Raw genomic sequence first — 22277 nt, forward strand, 5'->3', positions numbered from 1 at the left:
TGTACATGAATTAATTAATGCAATTACCTATTTTCTTTCCATCATCTTCTATGTTCCTGAACCAAATGTTTAAACTATCACATCTTAAACTTCTTACCTCTACTGGCTGTACTTCCTTCTGTGATCAGAAACTAAAAATGAAAATTCCTTAGTGTATTCATGTCAATTTCCTCACAAGAAAGTAGCAGAACATGTAATCATTTAGAAGAGCGGAAAAAGACATGTAAAACTTGAAACCCTACACCTCTCAGGTTGGGAGAATTTTCACTTAGTGTGCAGGTTTTGCCACTCAGGCCTATCTTTAGATGTCATAAAACTTTACAGTCTTTCACTTTTTATGACACAATTATTAATGTAAAAGCAGGGATGTTAATGCTAGGTAAGGAAAATGGTTTGCCAGACTCTCTTATCAATGACAAAACACTCAGAAGAGGCAGTAAAAATGAAGAGGCAGTAGGTGCAGGTGAGGTGTGATGACATTTCAGAATACGGATCTGGCCTAAGGAAGGAAAAGAGAGATAGCAAGAAATGGTGACTCTTCCTCTGTGCTGAAAGAGGGAGCTGGAGCTGTTGACATGGTTTCTTTGGAAAGAGTTAAGTCTATTCTTCAGTGTCTTTGCTTTTTAAAGATAGACTGTCCATTGTATGCTAAATGATGAGCTCTCATATTTTCCATCCCACCACAAGCAGCATCAGGGGTCTTCTCAGTAGCAGCTGTACTGAATATAACCCAAGGAACAAGAAAGCAGAGGAGAAAGAGAAAATAGGAAGAAGTTGTTGAAAATAGACTCAATGTAGTACTTCATACAAAGTGTTTATTATATCTCTATCAGGATGTGTTTTATTAGTTCATAAAACTCAGTCATATGGATAATTTGAGCAATTAAACTGACTAGGACCAGTGTATTTGTTAGCATTGTAATAGTGCAAAACTTATTTCCACAGGTGTTTCAAAAGACCTGCAGAGATTGCATGACCGAAACATTAACATATTATACTCATAATATGATGCTGCTCTGTCTGACTCAAGAGCTTTTAACGTTAATAATTTCCAGGTTATTCAATAGCTAAAATGTGTTTTCCATTCATGCTTTCACACTGGTGCGTTTTCTTTAATATAAAGTAGTGATATAATGAATAAATTATATCCAGATGAAAGCCTGTCATTTGATACTTCATCCCAGGATTGTGATGGCATACGGCAAAGTAAACATTTCCTGACAATGTGTGAGCTCTATGAAGGACAGGGACCTGGATGGTGGGCTGAAGCAACACTTGATGCAAGAAGAAACAAAAAAAACGTGGCTGGACAAGCAAATAAATTGTTACTGACATGTGAGCTGGAGATCAACCTTCTATCTTTTGGTTGGGGACTGACGAGGGGTTACTTACAGATCTGTGGTTTAGATAATTTCTTAAGCAACTGAGGACTTTAAATGAGGCATTTAAATGAATCTGAGTATCTAGAAGATGATTCACGCTAGTGGTAAATCACATGACTGTAGTGGGCATCCTAGTTCAAGATAAACATGAAGGAGTTTTTTTTGTTACTGGGCCTTTCTTGGCTGCAGGCACAACTTCCAGCCCTCCCGGACGAGAGTTTTCAACAGACACGGTGGGAGTTCTCGAAGCCGCGTATCCGTCCTGCCCACTGCTTTTGATTCAGATATGTCTGTAACACTTACAGTAACTGATGAATAATTATCCCCATTGCCAAGATAATTTCAGCCAGTGTAATGAGGGCTGATGAAGGAGGTGTGAGCTGGGAAGTCTTACTTGAGTTGGAAATCTTGCAAAATTCTAATGACCATGAGGTTGGGGGTGCCTCACGACTTTCACACCTGGTGCCAGATATTTGGTTTTGCATTTGCCAGTGAGCTAGCTGCAGCCAACACTCTCTTATTTTTTTTTTTCCTTGTGAAGACCACCCATAACTTCTGCTAAGGCAGAAAAAGATTTTGCTAGTAACAATTTTGTCAGCATTATATTTTCCATATATTTTAAAGGCCACTCTGCTTGTCTCTTACTTGATATTGTGTAATGCACTAAAGACTGCGTGTGTGCTACTATGTTATTTTTGAGCAGTAAGTAATCTATATTGCTATTTTGCCCCAAAAGACTGGTGTGAGTTTTCTATGGTAGGAAAAAATGCATCGTCGGGTAGGACTCACTGCTGTGTTCTTGTGCGTCACAGATATGTGCCTATTTTCAGACTTGTTAGATGGTAAGTTTGCAGAAGAGGTAGCTCCATGTGCAGGTGCGTAAAAATGTCATAAATGCAAAATTTAGGAATTGCAACTCTGCCAAATGTCAACCCTCTAGTATGCACCTGGCAAACTATAAAGCAACAAGTAAGTTCTAAATCACTACAAATCTGTTTGACACAAACCTTATCAAAAATCTCCTGTTCCTACTGGTAATAAGGATACTGTTTCTACGAAAATGAACACAGTGAAAAATCAAATACTGTAAAAGCATTTCTGGCAAAAATGAAATACAGAATTAAGAATCTTACCTAATTATAGGAGAAATCTGTGCATGTTACAATAGCATGGTATTTAGTACAGAAGAGCACTGTATTAATAGAAATATCATAGGATGTTCATTCTGGATTTGGCTCTTAGTGGAGTCGTTTCAGCTTTTATTCAAGGTGAATTCTTAATTCAGTATTTAAACAGATAGGTCATAATCAGCTATTTCAGAGAGAATGAACAAAGTGAAGTTTTATTACATGTGATAAGTTTTATTCAAATCAAATATATTTTTGCTCTCACAGGTTGTCGTTGTCTCCATTCAGATCAAGTACGCTCAAATACTCTGTAATTACTTACTGTCTCATCTGATAGGCTGTAAGCTTAAAAGGATATGAAATTACGCTTTTTTTCCCCAGAAGATAAGAAGAAATGGTTGTGTTGTAGTTTTTCAAGCAGAAAAGTCAATAATTCTTGAAATTATCGTTAATCAAAAATGTATCTTTTAGATGTTTTCTGTGCTTCTCAAGTCCATTAACCTTAGATGTCTGGGCTAACTCAGATTATCGTTATGGAATAAAGCCTCAGGATGTCACAGCAGAGAAGAGTTAAGGGAATAGTTCTGGTCCAGAGTCAGAGTAGAAGTAGCTAAGACACCTCATTAAATTATCAGTAGTGCTTGATCTGAATTAGAGTCTCACATGACAAAGACAAGGAAGTCTATTTTTGAATGTTGCCATGAGGGTCACTGTAAACATAAAATGGCTGTTTTGCAAATCCTCTTGAGGCAGTATAATTCTTAACTTGCTAAAGGGAAATGGAGGTACCAAGCAGGCAGATAGTGTACCAGCTCTGTCATTTATAAATTAGCAGTGACACTTTTAAAATAGTTGCGGATCAATAGCAGAGACCCTAAAAGTGAGAAGGAATGTGTTTATTACTTGTGAAAGACAGACATTGCACCACTAACATAAATGAGGAATGCTGAGGCTATTGAACAAACAGCCTCAGGTATTGAGCAGCCAGAAAAGAGTCTTTTTATTGACAGAGAATTCATGTTAGAAAAATCCAGACTAAAAGATGAGATGCACACTATATACAGGAGTTGTTAATGTTGGTATGGTTTTAAATGAGCGTATGCAGTATCATTTTTATCTACAGCAGTGCTACAGTGAAAAAGCTAGGTCATAGTAAATTGCTCATTTGGAGAAATGTAATTTGGCTTGAATCAGTAGATTTGTCATGTGTCTGGTTCTTCACTGAGAGGGGAACTGAAAGGTCCATGTGACACATTCAAACTGCAACTGGTCGGCTGCACCTGACCCAGGGAAATCGGTCATCTGGCTGGCCAGCCAGGGCATGGGGATTGCAGAGCAGGGACACAGTTGGTTTGCTCTGAGCCACTGCTCCAAACCACAGCTTCACTGGAAGGGTACTAGTGCTGGGTTTAAGTGGTATTTAACAAATGAAATATTCTGTTGGATCCATTCTCTTATTCTTTGTTAGAAGCAGATGGATTTAATTTTCATGTGCTTTCTCTCTGTCGAGAATGATCACTCCTAATTTACTACTCAAGAAGTGAAAAGACGGAAAACAAACACACACAAAACTCCAACTGCCTGGACAATGAAATGTGAAACTATTACTCAACATGTTGAATAAAAAACCCTAGTTCAAGCTTCATTGACCAGTTCTATCAGAATATGCTTAGATAACATATTGTACAGGCAAACAAGTATAAGCTCTTCTAGTTTGGAGATGAATATGGGTTGTGAAATCCTTTTGTTTGTTCTTTAAGGTTGTCTTGACTTTGCATTAGGATGGACATGGCTGAGTGTAGTGCTGATTTTTTGTGGAGGCTGTGGGAGAGGATAAATCTGTCCTTCACATTTTCAGGGCTGGAACTGGATGGGAAAAAGATGCAAGGTTCACTTGACATTCCCCCCTCTCTCCTCTGTTGGAGACACTGTAAACCTGGCCACATCACACTGCCCCTGTTGCTTCTTGTCAGTTTTTGCTACAGAAGATATAAAACGTTTTTTGTTAGTGGTGTTGATGTGCACATGAAAAAGCTGCTCACAGACTAACGCAGTAAGTAAACAGGCAAATCACAATATTTGGTTTTCACGGATGCTTGTTTTGTTAAAGGAGAGGATGTGAAACCCTCACAGTAGGGAAACATATGCCAGTTTTACAGGCTCTGAATCAACCCTGCCAAACATTAGACCCAAGCAAACCTACTTGTGTTAACCTGATATAATTTTGATCTATCGTCTCTGTTCTGTTACCTTCCCTTCTGTATCTCTTTCTCTGCCTCTCTTAAATCTCTTTGCACGTTGGCTGGATTGTGATGACTGCAAGACATGAAGATGCAATTTATGCCATTTCCAGATGTTGTGACTCTTGCTGACTCTTCATGGCTGCTCTTCAAAGTGCTGTCTAAGCTCTCTTGGCTGGATGGCCCAAACAGTCTGAGCCTCTGAGATTAGCAAGCATCAGTCTTTATTCTTTGTCACGGCACGTCCTCAGAAAAGGGGCTTCCTCAGCGAGGCTGGGACTCCACATTCAAAATTCACTGAGAGTAGAGCTGCTTTCACAGTCTGCCTCTGTTCACTCATTTCTCTGCCTTGTTAGTAGTATGTGGCCTCTCAGTTTTGCCAACTGGACTTCAGTCTTCTAAAGATTTATGATCAGTTTAAGCCGAACTAAAAATGTTCCACTGTCCAAAGGAGTACTTTCGCGATCTCTGAGGCCCTAGCTGTCCCCATCCTCCCTGCAGCCCATACAATGCATTAGGACTACTGATTGTGGCTACGGCATGAGCCACTGGGTGACTGAAAAGTGCTTGTTGTTTCAGATTGTTATTGCTATTATTATTATTATTTTTGTGGAGTACCTGTTGCTATGAAAATACAAGAGCCATAGTGAGCATGTGGAAATATGGTAGGAGTTGCTTGAGTGGACTACCCACTGGGAAAGCAGTACTGTCTTGTGTTGGCTTAAGCTGTTACAATTCCCCACTCACATCCTCATCTTTGAAATAACGTGGTTTAAAAGACAGAAGAATAAAACTGAAAGCATCTTAGCCTGTCATAAACCCATCTGAATTGTCACAATGAAGGAAGTGATCATCTCCCTTCAGTGCCCTGGCATACCTGGAGGTGGAAGTGTCTTAAAATGGCTTTGCCACTTGAAAAATGTGCAATGCAGAAACACATCTGGGGTGCTTGTGTCATCTATTTCCCTTCAAACTTCAAATGCAATAACACAATTCTCCATAAGAAGGTTTTTGCATGGTTTCCCTTTTGTTTGTCTGTATGAATATTTAAGTCAAGATTAGAAAACATGCTGGCCCAAACTGCAGCTCCTTGGTACTGTTTTTGGGCACTTAAACCCGAGCCCAGCTTTCAGAAATGCTGAGTGTGCTACAGCTCCTGTTTAAACTCAGCGATGGCAGTGCCTGGCTGTGGTGCATAATGAGGCACCTAGAAGGAAAAAAGAGCAAGTGTGGGGCTCTGGGCTGCTTAAAACTCTGTCTGTTTGGCTAAACGACGATATTGCTGGCCATGCCAAGACCTGTTAATTTATATAAACTCTTCTAATCTTCTGAAGCAACAGGAATAACAGAGTTAGATTCCTCTAATAGCCAGTTAAGTTTTCACCCTGGCTAGATATTAACCCTGCTACCAGCCACTTCACCCAGTGCAAGAGTAATCTGAGTGTCCTGTTATCATCAGTATCATCAGTTATCTGAGAAGATAACAGCCACCATATGCATGTACTGACTGCCCATACAAAGGGTTTATCTGTAATATGGAATCTCAACCAGGATTTGCATTCATAATGAATTTTCATCTTCTTTCTTTATTCTTTCCCCTTGCCCTCCAGAATATCTGTAAGATTTCTGAGACTGAAAGGGATCTTGATAGAAGGCAGGTTGAGGTGGAGAAGGTAAATGGAGTAAATCTAAGAGAAATCTAAAACTGGTGTGTTTTTTAAAAATAAAAAAAAAATCTCATTTTGGTATGGTTAATACTTCATCAAGATCCAAGTTTATACTCTCACATCTCAAGAGAACAGAAATGTTACAAGTATAAGAGCTTTTAAACCTATCCTCGTGTTCTGGGGCTTTCACAGGAAATGTTTGGCCTAAATCTAAATATAAACAGATCCCCTTGATCATCATTTGTGAGCCCATCTCTATGCAGCTCCTTAACTGGCACCGGGACAGTGAGGGATGTGGTTGTAAAATGTGGTTCCACTGTGGCTGCCATATGATGCCCAAAAGCCTGCGGGGTAGGAAGAACAGCATGGAATATTTTACAGTAGAGATGGGCATAAAAGTGTTTTAATAGGTTTGGGTTTTGTTTTTTTACTTCTTTCTATGAAACTTTTAATGGCTTCTTTCACTGTTAGGAACTTCTTCCACGCCAACTTTTTGTAATGTGTCTATCACAGGATACACTCAGAGGTTGTTTTCAGGACTGAAAGGGTTAAAAATTGTCCTGAACTCCTGGTTCACACTGTGTAACTCTGTAAAGAACCGCTTCTTCCTTCCCCCTGCCCCTGTAAAATTATGTTTTTTACATTATAAAGATTACAACTTTGAGCATTTATATGTTAGGAAATGTCACAGTTGAGGCAGATGGCAGAGCTTTAATTAGGTCCTTTTCTGAGCAGGCATTATAGTGCTGTTTTTAATTATACTGTTACACATGTTGCTCATCCCATTGTTTAATTTCACATCTCTGTTCTAAAATGTGAGGTCAAGAGATTTCTGAAGACAAATGCATAGCAGCAAGATTTCTTTCAAAACTCAATTTGCAAAAAATTATATGTAAGTAAAATGGATGTTTATAATGTAGTATATGAAGAAAATTCATGAGAAAGCATTATCTAGTTTCAGAAGGGCCTGTAATGGCATAAGATACGAGTAGAGCACACCTGGAACATGCGGGTTACATTCTCTCCCTAGCAGGCTGGTGTTGCAGTCCTCCTCTCTTGCGAAGTTCTACACCGAAGCTATACATTGGCTATACCTTTAAAGTGAGGCCTACTGACTTCTGCTCTTTGTCTCCCCATTATAAAGATGCAGCAGCTATTAGTGAAAATTTCCTAAATATAGGAAATATAATATCCTAAATATAATATCCTGTCCTATAGGAAATACAATATCCTAAATCCATGAGGTTAAAAAATCAGAAACCACCAATGTTAATGTTTTTTTCAGGAATGTTTGCTATCACAAAGTTTTCTGGTAAAATCTCCCAGTGATGGTCAGTACGAGTACAAGCCAGTGCAAACAATTCTGCAGGGCAAGGCAACTTCCATGAGCAGTGTTTTGTAAAAATGAGTGAAAAATGCTTCAGTTTTAGGAGAGTAGGGTAAAATATTTATTTATTTATTTAATTTAGTAAATCTAATGCAAAATGGATGAAAAGTGCCGGAAAGACTAGATAGATACTATTTTTTTTTTTCTTGCTTCCCTTTTTTTTTTTCCCCCAGTACCCTCTTTCTTGGACCTCCTACCTTATGAAAAATATACAGTGTATACATACCATATGTACATACACCTTCATGACATTAAAGAGTCTGGGTCTGTTGCTTGGGTAATCTATAAGATTATACCGACCATAACATTGCAGGCAAGCGCCAGACACTTGACCCCTGAAAGGCAGTCACAGGCCATGCCAGATTTAAACACGCTGGTAGTGTAGTTAGCAGCTCACATGCAGTTGAACAAATGTGCATTGTTGTTACAATTGAAACCACATGCTGAGTAATATAACATAGGTGCAACTTTCTCCAGAATGTGTGGACAGTTGGAAATGTGAATGTATTTTTTTATTTATGTTATGTCTGTACGTCTCAGGGCTCCCTTACTTTATTTTCTTAACAAAACTCAGATCAGACATGTAGGATTGATGGAGCTGGGCACTGACAGACGAGCTCTGTTCCAGTTGCAGTGACTGTGGAAGAGCTGGATCTGGACCCTCTTAACCAGTCCTCCAAGAGTAAGAGTTCAGTTACCATGGCAGGTCACCAAGGACTATTTTATTTTAACCCATGTCAAACCTGAGCTTACCTATGGGGCTAAACCACAGCCTGCTGAGCCAAATATATGTGCATACAAACTCATTTCACTGGCTGTTTGTTACTTTTTAGAAAATTCAGCCACATACGGTTGTGTGGACCAATTTCCACCAAACTAAACTTCTCAAGCTTCATTGCATTTGAAACACTGTATGCTCCTTTCTTCCAGCTTACAGTCAGTGCATCAGTTCCTTGTTTGTTAGAAAAAATAAATGAACAGAAGTTACATATATATTGGATTTTCTCTTTGGGATAAGCAAGATGAAAAAGTGGATTCGATGCTTTGACTGCCCTTTACTCTCTAAACCATAGGGATCTGTGAGTGGTCTTAACTTATGTTTATTTGGGATGCTTCCAGTTGGTGATGTTTTTTAAGTCCATAAAGTTATCTTGTTATTGACTGTTATGCAATAATAGCCAGATCAGGGTGCTGCTGAATTTAGATAATTTTTTTCTACTCAGAAATACACATTTTTTTTCTTTGGAGGTGATGAAAATACAATAAAGGTGATGATGATTGTAATGGAGAGTTGACTGAGTAAGAAGGTTCTCCTTGTGTGAATTGATGTGCACCCTAAGTAACATGCAAGTCAAGCAGAAAAGAAAGCAAGAAGACAGCAGCATTTCTGCTAGAGTTCTCCTTGACATTAATTGCATGTGCTGGAGCCGCCTACTCTGTGCCCAAACAGCAGACAGGTTGAATAGCCCCAGAGATGTAGAGTCTTCTCACTGGGGGAACAACACAAAATGCTGAAAACACAGTTTTCTGTATAGTTTTGGCTTCATAAAATATTTTAAATACTGTACATGAAACATCAATGTGCTCCTCTCTGGGTAGGAGGCAGCCAGCCCTTTGAAAAACTGGTAATGGTTACAAAGCATGTGGAGGAGCACTCTGCTCCTGTGCAAGCCCCAGTCTAAGATCAGAATAGAACTTCTCAGTCTTCAAAGTTCAGAATAAGGTTTATTTTTTTAATGTTGTTAGGAGGCTACTTAGAACAAGAAACACAGCACGCCATTCTTCTGTGTTACAAGGACAAATCTGTCCCATATAAGAGAATAGTGATGTATCTATGAATATAGCACGAACTTTTTTCTGCCCATGTAAAAGTGTGTACCAAGTGATTAGCTTTGTTCCTTGATGATCTCAGATCTTTTGTGAGACTTATACTTGTTTCTTTCTTTTCTGAATTTTGGCGTTTTAAAGTTTTTATGTGCCTGATCAGCCATTCATTTGCTGTTATGTTTGGTACTATTAAAAGAAAAAATATTCCTATAGGAAAAAAGGAAAAAAGTTGAAGTGCCCTGGTGGCAATGCATTAAATAAACCACCACTACAGGTTTGTAGGTTGAATATTCCTTCACCCTTGAGCCTACACCCATGGGTCGGAAGAGGGACCAAGCTAATTGGAGGGGAGGTCAAGGTATCATACTAACTTGCCAAGATAAGGAGCAGAAAGAATGAGGATTTTAGGCTGGCTGCAGTTATTTTAACATGTTTCTTTTCCTTTGTTTTTGTCTTTGCTTCTGGTTCCAGAAGCAGCTGACAGAGATATGAGCTTTCCTCAAAATGCTTATTTGCTTTTTCTGGACCTTGCTGGTTAGCTGCTGAGCTGCATTCCTGGGGCTACGCAGTTCTCAGTGACCAGCTGTTGGGTAGGAAAAAGTACTCTATAGAGGCAGCACTTATTTGTCAAGTACTGACAACATGCTTGGCTTGTTACGAGGCACGGAGAGGAAAGCTTTACCTGTTCTGGAGAGTTGCAGTTCAGGTTACAGACCAAAATAGAAAGACAAATTGCACAGAAAGCTTCTATGGATATTTTTTAATCCTTTAGCTTGGTGTTTTCCAGAAAGAGTTAAAGTTTGCATGAAGAGAGAATAGGTCTTTGTGTACTGGGGCTGTGTTGTTGCTAGCTAGACAGGGTTAGCCACAGAGCAAAGAAGAGAAAAATGGGAGAAGGAAACTTGTAGAGAACTGAAGACTGGTGTTACTGGAGTAGAATGGGAAAAGATTGAGACAGTATAAAAGAGAAGTCTAATATGCAGAGTTGTGCACAACATAAAAGGTAGAAAGAAGTATTTGCATTTGATGGCCAAGGGTATAGGGGCTGAACACTCAGGAGGAGGTGCAGCAATACAGCCAATTAGCCGAGAAGATAAGTGGCCACTGGAACAGTATAAAATTATAAGAGGGCAGTTATGAAGCATTTAGGCAGCTAAAAGGAAGTGAGATTACTAGAGAAGGGATGAGAATTTATGTCATGGGTAAAGAACTTGGGTATTAGAAAGTAGGAGTTATCTTTTGGAAGGTCAAGCCAAAATGAACTGAGATGCTGAGAAGAGGTGCAATGAGTGAGACTTGACAGGGGTTAGAAATAGGAGGAAGACAATGATCAGAATACTTAACAGTTTCTTAATCAGGTGAGAATTAAATTTTACAAAATCAAACCACCTCTTTTCCCTTTTCTCCCATCTCCTTCCCCTTTTATGTGCTAAATGACCGTGGTGGAACTGTGCTATAGGCACAGTATATTGTGATTAAATACTCTGTAATGTACTCTGAGATACAGTGGACCAAAAAGTATAAATAGAATGCCAATTGCATAAAATAAATCTCTAAATTCTTGCTGCACCATGGCGAGTTACAGCCCTGCACCAGTTACAGCCCGGACCACCCATGACTGCGAAGCACACAGTAGGGGGACTTTTGGACTCACATCTCACCTATTATCTTGGTAGTAGGGTATGAATCTCTTTGAATGTGAAAGCCTGGTTTTGTCGAAGTGAAGGACATAAGAAATGGCTCTTTTCTGAATTTTTTTTTTTTTCTTGAGCGGATGAAAGGTGGATAGAAGTGACTGTAAATTTTAGGAAGGAAAGAATTGGAAAAGGGCTAATGCTTACTGAGCAGGAATTGTATTTTTCCAGACATACCCCTGAACTACCCAAATGTTAAGGCTAACCTGTTCAAAAGTGTCACCACTTGGTCTATATAAATTCACTGTCAGAACAAAGGACACTTGTTGGAAGGGAAACAAGACTGTATTATACCATTCAGCAACTAACAGAACAGAGAGAATAGCTACTTCCTGCCAACATTCATACTCCGAAGATGTATGCATGAGCTGGTAGGTGAGCATTCAGTTCTTAAAACAGCTGATTCTTGGTAGTGATTTATCCAGTTTGTGGATTGACTTTATAAAAGCCTCAGAGGCAAAAAAGTGTGGGGCTGGCAGATTAGCTTAAGGACAGTGACATCTGACGATGACTTTAGGGGTCACCTGTGTGCAGTATGGGGCAAGCAGGTCTGCCCTTCCTGAGCAGAGCCAATGTGGCTGTTGCACGAGCACACTACCATTGCTGGAAAAATGTGAATATGCTTCCAAGACCTTATCTAGGTCCAACTAAACCAGCTAAGCTGGGAATCGTGCTGGTTCATGCTGCCTCTTTTCACTTCCTTGGGTGATGCCTGTTTGAGTGTAATTTCTACAGACTGCAGAGGGCACAGCAGCAGCAGAAATGAGTGCAGCCTGGACCTGAGCAGTTAAGTGAACGATCCCTGTGCCTCCCTGGACTACAGGCAAACATGGCTTCTTGAGCAGAGTCCTGTCTCTTCCTTCCCACCCCAGATGTCTAAGGCTTACTTGTTCCCCTCTAGTACTGAACATGCAGAACCCAGACTACGTCACCCAAAGCACTCAAGGTGACAAGAGCTATCTTTTTTTTTAAGAGTTATTTTTAATTATTTTTCCATTTTCCATGCTACCTCCATTTCCCCATTACTTGGTTTCTGTTACTCTCTTTGACTTCTGTCTGGCTTTTCCTTATCTTTTTAATGGAAATTTCATTGCTTCTTTACCTACTCCTGTAGGCCCTCTCTACCTTCCCAACTGCAAACTGTTCATACCATCAGTACAGAGGTTTCCACTTCCAAAGCAGCTCAATACCATGTGTTCCTTGTTGTCATGTCCTCTCCACTCACAGCAGCCAGTTTCCTGCCTGATGCCGACTCTGCTGGCTGTGGCACAGTGCAACATGTGGAACAATGACTTTACATTCTTGCTGGACTCAGAGTTGCAGTACACCAGGGTACTACTACAGATGTTTTCCGTGGAGAGCTTAAGGGATGAGAACCTCACCTGGGGATTATTTCACTACTCCCTTCCTCGCCTATTTGCTGATGCTGAAGTTTCGCTCATTGGCCTCCTGAGAGATTAGTGCTGAACATGTCATCATCCCCACATTTAAATCAAGTGTTTCCTGAGGATTTGGGATACCCTGGCCTGAACTAATATAATGAGAACAGTAACGGTGTCATCTCCCACCACGTAAGACTTCAACCCTCCTCTTAGCAGAGGTATGCCATGTAGCAAATGTTTCTGTAGAAGACTTAAACTGTTCTGCTCTTTGAAGCTCTGATGTTGTTGTTGGGTCATTGCTGGAATAATTAACAATTTTCTTAGTGAAATATTTTTAACCAGGGTGTAATTTGATATACTGCCTAGTCTACACTGTTGAAAATGAATAGGGTTTCTTCCTTTCAGCTAGAAGAATAAAACAGATACCTAATAGTCTTTCGCTAGTTCGTGGATGCAGCACGAACTGTCAGAAAGATCTGTCTTTGCTGCGTGAATTACAGGCTGTGTGAGCTGGAAAGCTGCTCCTATTCTGCTGGTTGTGTCCTTTCATTTCAGCCAACTGATGGTGGTTGACAGTCCCATTCACCTCCTGTGCTCTGCTTCTTGTGAAGCCTGTTTGGCTTCTCTATTATCTGCATTTTTAGCTGCCTTCAGTTTTATCATTTCTGGCCTTTCATTTTGTCTGCTGTAATGCAGAAAGGTTAATTCTATTTCCTTGGACTACTTCAGCTTGAGGCCAACTTTTGGCACTGTCAATGACACAAAGAGTTCTTACATTCAGATGCAGCACATGGCATCTCTCTTCCTTCTTCACCACGTTGTTTTAATTTTATTGCTGTTTCATGTCCCATGAGACCCTTGAAATAGAGTCATTGTATTGCCACATGCCTGAGAGCTCTCCTGGCCACCAGTGGTCACCCAGAAACACATTTTCCTTTTGCCAGCTCTCAAGAAGAGTCCGTCGCACGCAGAGACACAGAACCATGTGTGTGTATGGGAGCATGTAGGGCTTGGTAGTCACCTCACAAATACATAAGATGCAGCTTTTCAGCATGGCCATACCCACAGAAAGCAATGCCTTAGGGTTCAACCCTCCCTGGACTAACTCCTAACAAAAGTCAAGCTAAAAGTAATTAACTATTTATTTACAAATCCTGAACAGATGGCACATATGCAAACTTGTAGATACAGATGAACAGAAGAGAAAGAAAAAAACCTACGTACTCTCTAAGCAGCACTTAATTAAGATCTGATGCTTTCCTTTACATGACTGAACTGACAAGTTGGCAAATGCCTGGCAGCATGTATAACCAAGGTCTCTGCTTTTCACTAAGTCTTTATGTCTTCAGGTTACATTCACTGAATAGAGCCTGAAACCTATGAATTCCTTTTCTGTGTTTGGTTCCTGTACACCCTTCCAATAATCTCAATCGCAAGATTCCACCCCTCCCCCACCCTGCGCTTCCTACCTGCTAATTTGTCATTCATTAACTCAATTAAAAAGTATTTTTGCCCTTCTTCCTACCAAGTCATTGCTTTGGTGGTGCCAGTTGCTGTTGAGCATCACTTGGACACTTCTTAATTGCCCATATAGAGAGGTAATAACCTTTTCCATACTGACATTGTTAGCTCTTCAGGGTGTAGCCCTGCTTCTTCCTGGAGCTCAGTATATCCAAATCCCAGACGGAAGCTTTTTCACTTAGTTTACTGACCATATTCTATATAATTCCATAACTGGAATTTATTCACACAGCTTGTTACTGGCTCTTTGTTGAGATGAAGCCTGAAGTTAACCAATAACTCTGAGGTATTAATAGATGTGAGGAGCCCCTGGCTCCTTACTCCCTCTAAATTTAGGCTTTTGAGAAATACCCTAACAAATTCCTGTACCCTTTTTTTTCTTTCCCTCTTGGCATGCTAATAACCCTCCCTTCTGTCTACTAATGCTCTTTCCTTTCCTGCCTGCACTTTATTCGCTTTCTTCTTCTTCTCTATTTCCTGTCTTTCTTATTTTGCCTAATCTATTCCCCCTTGTACTCTGATTCATGATCCCTGTGAGCTGCATTGGCTGAGGAGATGTGGGGGAGGAGAGGCCATATCTTCAACTGCTGCAGCTAACTCCAACAATCATAATGAATCGGAGATCTCTGCTGCTGTAGTTCAGTCTCACATAGTAATGTAAACTGGAGTTGATGGCAACTGCATTAGTATGACAGCCTGAGCTGCATCAGCTGAGGAGTAGATGTACCACCTGTTTGGCCACTTCTGTGCTGGGGATGGTAACCTCTGGGAGAATAAAGCAACAGATAGTCATGCATCATTTTAGAAGGGTGTCTTATGACAGGACAAGGGGTAATGGTTGTTAACTAAAGGAGGGTAGATCCAGGCTAGACATGAGGAAGAAATGTTTTATGACGAGAGTGGTGAAACCCTGGCACAGGATGCCCAGAGAGGTGGTAGATGTCCCCTCCCTGGAGACATTCAAGGCCAGGCTGGATGGGGCTCTGAGCAACCTGATCTAGTTGAAGATGTCCCTGCTCATTGCTAGGGGGTTGGACTAGATGACCTTTGAAGGTCCCTTCCAACCCAAACTACTCTGATTCTATGGTCCTTCCTGTCCTTCATGAATTGCTATGACTTGAGAGTCAGGGTCCTTGGACTTTCCATTCTTCCTTGTTGTCAAAAATTTCTTCTACAGCCTCTTCTAAATTATTGTTCCTTGCACTGTCACATAATCCAAGACTTAAAACGTCCAGTCTCGTCTCAAACCACCTTGAGTGAGAGAAAAACAAATTCATTGGCTAAAGTCTATTGCCTTGTAGCTCCACAGATGGAAAACAAAATCAAACAAATTGTTTAAATGACTGACCTTTGAAGTTGAAATTTGGAATTGTGCAATACTGTTACTGTTAAATATTCACAGTGTTATTAAAGTCTGAAAAAAATCAGCTAAAACTTTACAGTTACTAAGGACAAAATACCTCATCTGTATGTGTAGACTCAATGTTGTCAGCAGGCAATGCTCTTGCAGTAGAAGGATTAGTGATATTTATGCTAAAGCAGGGCTTCTGCCCAGCTTAGGATGTCAAGCTAGATTTTAGTGTATGTGCATTCAGGACAGTCAGTCTCTCTGATTGTGTCTTCAGGTATTATGTAGTGAAGGACTCGGTTTACCAGTTCAAGAGGCTGGCTGCAACATGCTGTGACTCTTCTCACCTGGATGTCAGGCTCTCTTTCCTATTCTCCTGCCGTATTTTCCACAGGAGAGGTAAAAAAATGTCCTGAAACGTTCTTCTCCTCCTTCCTCTGCAAGATTTCAGCTCTCTGTGCTGAAGGCCAGTTCTCTGACACAAGCTGTTGAGAATACAGAGCTGGAAGACAGCTCAGGTGTGGCTCCCTGCTCCTTTGCTCTTGGAAGCTCCTTTTGAGGCTGAGCTACACACACCTGCCCCTGTGCCATGGCACTTGGGCTGACCTCAGCTCCCTGCCCTGGACAGGTGAAGCACTGAAGCACTCTGAAGCAACCAGTGTTGGATGGCAGGTTGGCTTGCTGCTGTCCGCTCCCCAGGGCACTGCTCAGAGGCCGTCTGCCTCTGGTGTGTGCAGCTCGTGCAGCAGTTACCTCCTCTGAGGTTGCAGGGGGATGCTGCTCTGCAGAGCCCTGAGCGCAGCTCGCAGCAGCAGCAGCAGCTTGTGCTCTGTGTGTGACCACTAACCTAAGCAATGGCCCGTGGCATGACAGCAGCTTCTACTTAGGTCAGGCTTCCAAGGGAGGAGGTGCCTCTCCAGGTCTGGGGCAGCAGGGGTGCTGGGTGCCTTGTCTTGGTGTTGGAGCACAGGAGGGGCAGGAGGCGTGTTGTCGCGATTGAGGTGCACAAGCGACATAGACCAAGTTCCTTTTATGTATAAACAGCAGTCTCCATTTATTGCCAGAAATGCTTTTTTATATAGTCTTTACCAGCTCAAGTGTCCTTTTGCTATTGGTTACAGGCTGCAATTGTAACATATAATTGGCTATTTTCGCTATCATCAGTGTTACTCTTTTTGCTGTCGTCAATGTTACTCTTTTACTCCTTTCTTTCTCATGGGTAGACCTTAATATCTTCAGGGCCAATCTCTGTTCCCATACCCTCCATCAGGGAATCCACAGACCCACCGTAGTCCTCCATAGTGTGTGCTGGGTGAGGAGCTGCATTGACAAATTAAGGAGCTGCAGGAGTGGGTGAGCAAACTGTGCGGTGTCAGGGATGAGGAAAAAAAGCTTGATGAGGTCTTTATAGAGACCCTTCAGAGAAGAGCGCATCAGGCCCCCAAACTGTGCAGGAGTGGGTGCAGCTGGGGGCTGAGACCTCATGGAGGGTAAATGAGGCAGCCTGGAAGCACAGGACTGCTGGCAGGAGGAGGCAGGTCTGAGTGCAGAATGGGCTTAGTGCCCTGGTAGCGGAGAATGAGGGTCAAAACCATATCGGCCACTTATTAGACTACATCTAGAATACTCTGTCAAGTTTTAGCAATATGAGAAAGCCATTAATAAATGGGAGCCCAACATGGGACCACTGAGATGACCAGGTGGTAGAAACACTTTGCTGAGGGAGCTACCTTCTTTAGTGTGGAAGATAGACAGCTTTGGGGCAACCTCCTCGTGCATATGAGGAGGTTATTGAGGAGACAGAGCCAGACTGTTTATAGGGGTGCAAATTGAAATGAGAGGTTCAGACTAGATATAAGGAACAACTTTTTCACCCTGAGGACAGTCAGGCAGCAGAACAGACTGCCCAGAGAGGCTGTGCAGTATTCTTCCTTGGAGGTGTCCAGGATTTGGCTGGATCTACCTGGGCTGACTTGAGAGCTGACCCTGCTTTGAACAGGAGGTTGGACTAGAGCTGTCCCGAGGTACATTCCAAGCTGAGTTTTCCTACTGATTCTTGTGCCCTGTTGTTCTAGTTGACTGCTACGTTTTCTTCACTGTGTAAAATTAAGAGGATTAATAGATTGAAGGACAAATGCAAGAAAGGGGGAGGGAATTGAATATGTCCCAGTATTGGTTTGCTTATCAATGGAATCTGCCATTTTCCTTTTGTACCTTTGCAACTGTATTAGAGAACTGGGGAAAAAAGACAAAATTTCAGTAATTTGATTTTGCTCCTTAGCACATGTTCAAACAACTTTTTATATACATTTTTTTCCCTAGATACAATTTGTACAAATTGGCTGATGTCCTTTGAATCCTTTTATGAATTAAATGAAAAGTAAATGGTATCTCAATTTATTTAGTGCTCTGTTATGTGTGCTGGCAGATAGAGGAAACCCATTTTGGAATGGTCAGTGTTCAGCATGCTTAACTTTTTTGTAGTTGTCTTATTTTTTAAGATTCTCCCCTTACTCCTAGCTATTATTATTTCTGCTACTTTTGCAGAAAAATAAGATGATTCAGCTCCTGCTTTTATTTAGTCAGACACATCTGGGTATTTAATTTTCTGAAGGAGAAAAAAGAGAAAACACCAAGTATTAAGTACAGATGACAGATATTTATGTGGCTGAAGTTTCAGTTTGGTTTAAATAACGTAGCAAGGAGTAGGAAGGAATGTAACCTTTTAATCTTTTCTTTGTTTACAGATACGGAGAGAACAGTAAATAAGTCCGAGTTATAGTATGCCTTTTAAAAAGTCACATGATATATCACCACCATATGGAAGCTTACATGCCCTTTCCCATAGGGATGTGCCACTAAGAAGGGATTTATAGGCTGCTGGCTCATAATACAGTAATATTTATGATGGGTTACCAATTTGCCTGTAACTATTCCTACAATTCCCTTTGGAAGTGCACCCATGGCTAGCCAAGGGCAGCACCAGTTGTGCTGCTTCACAGTTATTCAGCATCTCAGCCCTTAAGGAGGTTCCCAGTTTGCTGACCACATGTGTCCAGTTAGCACAGGAATAATTCAAATCCTGAAAGGGATCGTAGTATTCCTGTGAAACACCTTGTTGTATATTTACTTGAATGTCAGTTTCTAGGAAATGTGAACTACAAACAAATTCTCTGTTTTATAAACACTAGAAGAAAACAAGATGAGGTGGGACTGGATGAAAGCCAGCTAGATAGTGAACAAGCATATAATCTAATGGCAGGCATTTGGAGTGTACTTTTGTAGGGAAAATACACTTTTTAGGTCTGCTGGAGCATTTGACTTAAGATTCAAAATGTCAGTGCCCACTGGCAGTGAGAGAAAATATTTAGTGTCACCCGATTTTGGAAACAATTATTTTTCACAAATTGATCACTGTTTATTTGCCAAGAAAGTTATTAGTACTTGGTTGAGGAGCCAAGAGCAAATCTATTCCTTTCATGGCATAACGTCCAAATGATTTGGGTATTTTTACTTGTGTGTTAATGGTTAAGTCATGTCTTGGATAACAGGAAATGCTTTTGCTATCAAGCTTTCAAACTATTAACACAATTCTATTTTGTAGCTAACAAAATTATCTCTGATAAAGATCATGTGACTGTTTAAAGAACCAAGGACAAGAATCAGAACTGCAACAGCTGAAACCTGGAACAAAAGCAAAGTTATAACAGTTTAAATAAGTTGTTTGTTCAATGCATATATAGCTAATTTGTTCTATAAAATGATAATAAATGCTATCACGTTATTGGCTATTTGTATCCTATTAACACTCTTGACTTTGAATTCTTTTTGCATTTGAAGTTTGGTCATGATGTACTGTTTAAGGGATGGTAACACTTTTAAGTGTGGGAGAAATCTTTTATTGGTTGGAAGTGGGAGAGGCCAAGGGGGAGAGTTCCTTCTGAACTGCTTCAGAAGGAAATGGAAATCAAGATCACTTCGTGAGTGGGAGAACAGCAGGGAAGGAGGACTTCAGTGCATAGCAAGAAAGAGCTATGAGTGGTCATTTATGGTAGACGTGTATACACAAGAAATTGAAAGAATCATGTGGATAATATTTATTTTATATACACTAAGGCAAATTAATCAGCAACAAAATAAGCTAGATGACTGCCATTTTGTATACATACATTTCAAGCTTATAACTCTTGATGAAATCCTTTTGGTGTTATGAAGAAAATGTTACAATGTGCTCAGGGGCAACAAGGCAGAAGGCCAAGTGTAAGGGCAGTGCAGTAGATTGCTTTATATGGCAGAAAATAAAGCTCTAGCTGTAGAGAGTGTTTTCAGAGAGCCATGCAGCAACTGTCTTGTGATCTGACAATGAAAGGATGATTATGTAGCTTTGTAGTGTTTGCTGATGAAAACTTTTTGACCTAACATAAGCAGCTGTGAAGGAAGTAAGTGTATTTCAGTGATCCAGAATGTTGTCTTAGCCATCAAAGGTAATGGCTGATAGCATTTCTGCTTTTGTTAATAAACACCTGCGCTTGCCAACAAAGACCCAAAACACTGTATTATAATTTTATCCAATTAGGGAAAAGTCTGCAAATACTCGGGTAAAAAATTAAAACCTGTTCAAAGACTGGGTTTTATTGATGATTATAGCATGTCAGCATTCCTGGAGCTCGAGTAATTTTAGCTGTCTTCTCAATATGGTTGAGGATTTCAGTCTCTATGGCCTGCTGGGCTGGTTGGGCAGCACTTGGATGTGTGGACTGAAAACAGTGCAGTGTAAGTGAGCCTGTAAAGCTGGTTTAGCTGGTTTGGGGCTTAGATTAGACAGTTCAGTTGATTTTAAATTAGAGTCCAGTGACTAAAGAGTCTCAAGTCAAGCACTTCAGCACCATTAAAATGCTGATATATTTTCTGTGTGCTGCTGAGATATTAGGAAATTTTATTTTGTGGACTAAAGGGAAATCTGCTGGAAAAGAAGACTTTTCAACTTCTATTTAAAAGAAAACACAAAAGATTTCATTTTCCTTGTAACACCCTTCCACCTCAAGCCTGTAACCTTGATTTTTTTCCTCCTCTTTTAAACAGATCTGATCTTCATTATACACAGCCCACAAACAATTTTAGCATTAGAACTTATTTCCTAGGCTCATTCTATGAAGGTTGTAATTCATTGTCTAAAACACAAACCAACTGTGTGCTGTATGATTTCCAATAGAAATTGTAAGTCCTGATGGCTGGCAGCCACTTTTCCCTTGCCTATTGGTTTCTTTGAGAAGCTTTCTGTGGTGCTACAAAGAGCTCAGTTAGGCACCAGCTTCTAAGAACACCCTTGACTTGTGCGTTCTTCAGATTATTGTGAGGAAAAGTTGGGTATCTTCTCTTGGACTTGCTGTGATTTATTTATTTTTCTTTTTTTTTGGTAGAACTTTTGAATAGTGATGCCCTTGTTATCACATGGTGACGAGTAGCAGTAATAATATAATTCTTAATGATCTTGTATGTGACTTACAGTGGCTCACTGCAGTCTGTCTTCAGAGCTTCGACTGCAGCGCTCAATAGCAAGGCTATGCCCAAGCTTTGGTGCCAACACCCGAAACAGGGGAAATCCTTGAATGTTCTGTACAGTGCTGCATTTCTGCTGCTGTGATGGTGCATCAGAGTGTTAGACAGAGCTTGGCAGGCATTCATTCATCTTCTTCACATGCAATGCTGCAGAATGTCAGTTTCACCTCTCAGCAGTGCTTGAAGGAAGCATATTCTTAGCCAGAGGAGTCAGGTGTCTTCTGACTATCAGGTTACAATGATTAATTGCAATGATGAACTCCCTAGTTGACAGAAAATGAAGAGTAAAAAGATGAGAGTATTAGATGGTTAATAGATGGTTTCTAATACTTTCATTTGTGGTTTTTTTTTTTTTTTTAGACCTTTGTGTTGATGATCCTATGAAAAAGAACCAATAAACCAAACCTGTGATAGTTTTTTTCTTTTTTTTAGATTGTGAAAGCAAATTGATGAGGCTGGAACTCTAATCTAAATTTAGTAATAAAAGAGCTTCTGAGGTAGAAGAGACTTTGGTCTTTTGCAAATGCAACCCTCAGGCTTCAACCTCTCTTGAAATGTGGTGGCTGGATCACTTTATTTTCCAGGCTTTTCGTTAAGTGTTGGATTATGAGTTGGACAGGAACTTCAGGGTGATTCTTAGGTACTTATTCTGTGGTGTCTTCATCTAGAAGCCTTGAAGACGCTAGAGAGAATGAAGGGAAGCCTCAGCCACTACTACTTTTTCATCTGTAGCTGGGATGGAGATTTGTAGTATTCTTCTGTTCTTCTAGGCTGGGAACATAGTAACACAAAATTTGGAAATTGTGTCTATTTGGAATGAGCATATTTGTTTTTATTATCTATTTGTTTAATTTAACTCTATTTTTCTAACGCTCTTGGGAAATTTCATCTTGCGGTGTATGGGAATGGTTAGTTTCAAACTTGGTCTAGACAGCTAGGAGTACATGCTTTGTCATCCTCCCTGCCAGTCCATGGTATTTATAATACACTTGTCACAAGATGACATGAATAATACATTCTGTCAGATTTTCCGTCTGTTTTAGACATGACCCATAGTTTATGCACTATTAGTAACCTCTGTTTAGGTAAGATAAGCAAACATCTTGCATTAACACATAGAAGTGTGGTGTTTTTTTTCCCTAG

At 40.4% G+C, this 22277-nt stretch overlaps 1 long non-coding RNA gene across 3 annotated transcripts in view; it reads left to right on the forward strand.

Moving 5' to 3' along the window:
* LOC110361272 (uncharacterized) overlaps nt 1-22277 on the forward strand; it is a 98533-nt gene that overhangs the window by 12229 nt on the left and 64027 nt on the right. The window lies entirely within an intron of this gene.

Source organism: Columba livia, chromosome 4 (genome assembly GCF_036013475.1).
Source record: "Columba livia isolate bColLiv1 breed racing homer chromosome 4, bColLiv1.pat.W.v2, whole genome shotgun sequence".
NCBI classification, from domain to species: domain Eukaryota; kingdom Metazoa; phylum Chordata; class Aves; order Columbiformes; family Columbidae; genus Columba; species Columba livia.